Source organism: Bos javanicus, chromosome 6 (assembly GCF_032452875.1).
Source record: "Bos javanicus breed banteng chromosome 6, ARS-OSU_banteng_1.0, whole genome shotgun sequence".
Taxonomy (NCBI): domain Eukaryota; kingdom Metazoa; phylum Chordata; class Mammalia; order Artiodactyla; family Bovidae; genus Bos; species Bos javanicus.
The window spans coordinates 75,573,674-75,579,673 of NC_083873.1; positions in this window are offsets into that span (position 1 = coordinate 75,573,674).

Sequence of the window (6,000 nt, forward strand, 5' to 3'; positions counted from 1 at the left end):
AAAAGAAAAAATACTTATTTTTAAATGTGAGGACAATATTATAATGAATCATGACAGTTTTCATATGCATGGCTACAAGAGATTAAACCAATGCCATTCATTTGATCCAGCTGATTGTTTGAGATTCTCAATACAACTTTCTGTCTGGAAAATAGATTAAATTAATCCTTAAGTAATTTCTGTAGTTGCTATACTTGTGTAAGCGTACTCAAATCATTCTAAGGTTATAATTTACGTATTCAACTCTTTTGTGCTACCAACACAGAAATTATAAATAAGCAATATTTATTTATGAGCAATATTAAAAAGTGAGCTTATGTCATGTCTCTATCTAAAAATTAATGAATTAATTCAATCTTTCGGTTTATATGTATTTGTATGGTAATAGAAGAATGGTAAAGCTTAAAAAGTAAAATAAGTAGGAGGCATGTTTTAACCAGATGATGGATTGGCATGTTGCCACTGATGCCTCTGTACTATTCCTATATTCAAATATCTAGAATAGATAACAATCTATCACTTGAGAATGGCAAGAATCATCTTAAATATAGAACTCTAGGAAGTAGAATTGCACTAGGGTTTCTCAATAGATGTACCATAGGAACTTATGGTAGTATATTGAGGACATAGACACTTTAATAAACTTCTGAATCTCTGTAATATTCTGGAAATACATGGTGTAGTATACTAATGAAATGTTAGAACTATCAGTCCAGTTCAGTTCAGTTCAGTCGCTCAGTCGTGTCTGACTCTTTGCGACCCCACGAATTGCAGCACGCCAGGCCTCCCTGTCTATCACCAATTCCCGGAGTTCATCAAGACTCACATCCATTGAGTCAGTGATGCCATCCAGCCATCTCATGCTCTGTCATCCCCTTCTCCTCCTGCCCCCAATCCCTCCCAGCATCAGAGTCTTTTCCAATAAGTCAACTCTTTGCATGAGGTGGCCAAAGTACTGGAGTTTCAGCTTTAGCATCATTCCTTCCAAAGAAATCCCAGGGCTGATCTCCTTCAGAATGGACAAGTTGGATCTCCTTGCAGTCCAAGGGACTCTCAAGAGTCTCCTCCAACACCACAGTTCAAAAGCATCAATTCTTCGGCGATCAGCCTTCTTCACAGTCCAACTCTCACATCCATACATGACCACTGGAAAAACCATAGCCTTGACTAGACAGACATTTGTTGGCAAAGTAATGTCTCTGCTTTTGAATATGCTGTCTAGGTTGGTCATAATTTTCCTTCCAAGGACTGTCTTTTAATTTCACGGCTGCAGTCACCATCTGCAGTGATCTTGGAGCCCAAAAATATAAAGTCTGACACTGTTTCCACTGTTTCTCCATCTATTTCCCACGAAGTGATGCTACCAAATGTCATGATCTTCATTTTCTGAATGTTGAGCTTTAAGCCAACTTTTTCACGCTCCACTTTCACTTTCATCAAGAGGCTTTTTAGTTCCTCTTCATTTTCTGCCATAAGGGTGGTGTCATCTGCATATCTGAGGTTATTGATATTTCTCCTGGCAATCTTGATTCCAACTTGTGTTTCTTCCAGTCCAGCTGGAATATGGATGTACTCTGCATATAAGTTAAATAAGCAGGGTGACAGTATACAGCTTTGATGTACTCCTTTTCCTATTTGGAACTAGTCTGTTGTTCCATGTCTAGTTCTAACTGTTGCTTCCTGACCTGCATACAAATTTCTCAAGAGGCAGATCAGGTTGTCTGGTATTCCCATCTCTCAGAATTTTCCACAGTTTATTGTGATCCACACAGTCAAAGGCTTTGGCATAGTCAATCAAGCAGAAATAGATGTTTTTATGGATCTCTCTTGCTTTTTCCATGATCCAACGCATGTTGGCAATTTGATCTCTAGTTCCTCTGCCTTTTCTAAAACCAGCTTGAACATCAAGAAGTTCACAGTTCACGTATTGCTGAAGTCTGGCTTGGAGACTTTTGAGCATTACTTTACTAGCATGTGAGATGAGTGCAATTGTGTGGTAGTTTGAGCATTCTTTGGCATTACCTTTCTTTGAGATTGGATTGAAAACTGACCTTTTGCAGTCCTGTGGCCACTGCTGAGTTTTCCAAATATGCTGGCACATTGAGTGCAGCACTTTCACAGCATCATCTTTCAGGATTTGAAAGAGCTCAACTGGAATTCCATCACGTGCACTAGCTTTGTTCGTATTGATGCTTTCTAAGGCCCACTTGACTTCACATTCCAGGATGTCTGGCTCTAGGTGAGTGATCACACCATCATGATTATCTGTGTTGTGATCTTTTTTGTACAGTTCTGTGTATTCTTGCCATCTCTTCTTAATATCTTCTGCTTCCGTTAGGTCCAATCCATTTCTGTCCTTTATCAAGCCCATCTTTGCATGAAATGTTCCCTTAGTATCTCTATTCATCTATATTTGAAACACTTCCAGTGCCTATAAGATGCTTGTACACCATGTGCAAGTGCTTTTATGGATAGAAAGGTTATTATAATGTGTGATTATGAGTTCTCACAGGAGTTTCTAGAGGTATTTATAAAGAGCCAACAGTTCTTGTGATGCCATTTACTTAATGACTTTTGGTTAGAGTTTTTTTTTTTTTAATTTTATTTTATTTTTAAACTGTACAATATTGTAGTAATTTTGCCAAATATCGAAATGAATCCACCACAGGTACACATGTGTTCCCCATCCTGAACCCTCCTCCCTCCTCCCTCCCCATACCATCCCTCTGGGTTGTCCCAGTGCACCAGCCCCAAGCATCCAGTATCATGCATCAAACCTGGACTGGCGACTCATTTCATACCTGATATTATACATGTTTCAATGCCATTCTCCCAAATCTCCCCAACCTCTCCCTCTCCCACAGAGTCCATAAGACTGTTCTATACATCAGTGTCTCTTTTGCTGTCTTGTACACAGGGTTATTGTTACCATCTTTCTAAATTCCATATATATGTGTTAGTATACTGTATTGGTGTTTTTCTTTCTGGCTTACTTCACTCTGTATAATAGGCTCCAGTTTCATCCACCTCATTAGAACTGATTCAAATGTATTCTTTTTAATGGCTGAGTAATACTCCATTGTGTATATGTACCACTGCTTTCTTATCCATTCCTCTGCTGATGGGCATCTAGATTGCTTCCATGTCCTGGCTATTATAAACAGTGCTGCGATGAACATTGGGGTACATGTGTCTCTTTCCCTTCTGGTTTCCTCAGTGTGTATGCCCAGAAGTAGGATTGCTGGATCATAAGGCAGTTCTATTTCCAGTTTTTTAAGGAATCTCCACACAGTTCTCCATAGTGGCTGTACTAGTTTGCATTCCCACCAACAGTGTAAGAGGGTTCCCTTTTCTCCACACCCTCTCCAGCATTTATTGCTTGTAGACTTTTGGATCGCAGCCACTCCGACTGGCATGAAATGGTACCTCATAGTGGTTTTGATTTGCATTTCTCTGATAATGAGTGATGTTGAGCATCTTTTCATGTGTTTGTTAGCCATCTGTATGTCTTCTTTGGAGAAATGTCTATTTAGTTCTTTGGCCCATTTTTTGATTAGGTCATTAAGTTAAAATAAATGCTAATACAGGGAAGAATACTTACTCAAAGCCTCTTGGCTTCACTTCTGTGCAAGCTGATATGAAAACCCACACTCACTTCTCTTGGTGTCAACAAACTATGCCAAGGCAAGCCAGTGCATGGTACCCTCACTAGATCCATCTCCCAAATGAAATGAGACAAGCTAGTTTTCCCTCTCTGCTCTCTCAAGCTATTTTCAACCTCTTGAAATTCTGCTCTACTTTTTCCAGGAAGCCTCATATTGTGAGCAATAAGCTTTTCCACACTCTCTTGGTGCATGTGTGGTATCATCAGTCTTGACAGTCAACCAGTATTTTGGAAGTGGGGCTTATTCTGATTCTGTAGAATGACTACACAATGAATGAATGAATAATAATTGAAGAAATTTCACTAAGAAAAAAGTATTATTAAAATAAATTAGATAAATAAAATTAATAAAATTAATTATGACACTGTTCACTCTATTTTCAATACTGTTTTTGTCATTTATTTCTCCAAGCCAAAGCCAAATATAGCTGTTTATATATTTGCTTCTGTTTAGGATGTAGAAATTTCAAGAATATCACGCCTATCCCAAAAATAAGAAAAAAATGGATAGACTCCTCCAAAGACAGGGGCAAAACGATCCATTGCTTCTGGATGATGGGTAAAACTGAAAACTTTTTTTTTGTTGTTGAAGGAGAGCTAAGAAAATCTCTTGAACTCAGAACAGTGAATCAATAGAAAGAGATAAATAACCTACCTCTACAACTGGTAATGTAATAATCAATTTTCCTGCATCATCAAAGAATCCTCTATGCATAATATCTAATTATTGTTATTTATTGAGTGTTTTGTCAATATTTATAATACTATATCATAGTATATTTTTCTTTCTCAAGATTAATGTATCACTATATTTCAATAATGTCAATGCTATTATGTATGTCCTTTAGATTTTATTCTTTTAACCTCCTTAATTGATCAAGGATCATAATAGGTGCATTTAAATATATTAGTAATACGTTTCTATTTTTCTCTGCATTAATGTCTTATTTTTTAATGAAATCTAATTATTTAAATAGTGTTGCATAGATATCTAAGACTAGTTCCTCTCATTGCAAATTCCTCCTCTGATATTTTATAAAGTATCATTTTAAATATATTTAGTATTTTTGCCTAATAAACAAAATAAATAATGACTTTTTTTGTTTTCTGATTTTCACTTTTACATTTGTCTGCTATACTTTCCCCAACCCTTATGTTTTCAATACTTTCTAAAGCATTACCTTAAGAAAGTCTTGTAATGAGATAAGATTGACATGTTGCTTTGAGATATAATATGAATCTTATTTTCTTGAGTTTATGTGTAAGATTGAAGGTGGGAAGAGAAAGGACAACAGAGGATGAGATGATTGGATGGCATCACCTACTCAAAAGGCATGAGTTTGAGTAAACTCTGGGAGTTGGTGATGGACAGGGAGGCCTGGTGTGCTGTAGTTCATGGAGTTGCAAAGAGTTGGACATGACTGAAGAACTGAACTGAACTGATGTGTATGTTTACATTTATTCTGGTTGATTGGTTTACTGTTTGTTGTTCTAGTTGTTGTTGTTTAGTCACTAAGTCATGTCTGACTCTTTTGCAATCCAGTGGACTATAGTCTGCGAGGTTCCTCTGTCCATAAGATTTTCTAGGCAAGAATACTGAACTGGTATTGCCATTTTCTCTTCCAGGGAATCTTCCTGACCCAGGGATTGAATATATGTCTCCTGTACTGGCAGGCAGATTGTTTACCATTGAGCCACCAAGGAAGCCCTTATTCTAATGGTTAACTTCTAAAACCTAAATTTACATGTTACCTTTCAATTTTTTATTTCTTTGGACAATATCCATCAACTCTTATGTGAGCACAATTAGGATATTTCCTTTTTAATTTCCTTCCTATTTCTTTCTTCTGCAAAAATAAAGATTTAGTTATAGTGACTATCATTCTTTTACTTTTTTTTGAGTTGATTTATACTATAGGGAAATTACCTTAACTTCTACTAATTTAATTGCAAAAACCATCATACTTGTACTATCTCATGCTTTCATCTTTCTCCTCTAAATCCTTTATAGCTAATAGTTTATCCTCTAATTTAGGTATTATGCTATTAACTTTTTACTATATAATGATATTATTAATATTTTAGTCTTATTTAAATTCCTACTCAATACTCTAAGTTGATTTTGGGTACCTCCAAACTCTGCCATTGTTCCTTTTAATAAATCAGTTGCTTAAAGTTTGAAATTTAGATATATCTTTAAGAATGTATGAGAAGACCAAATAAATGCTCAACTACTGCTTATCAAAAATGCATACCTATTACCTTTAAAATGAAAAATAGTTTAAATTATACACAGTTTTGGGGTCATTTTCTTTCCTTAAGGCCTCTCTGGTTTT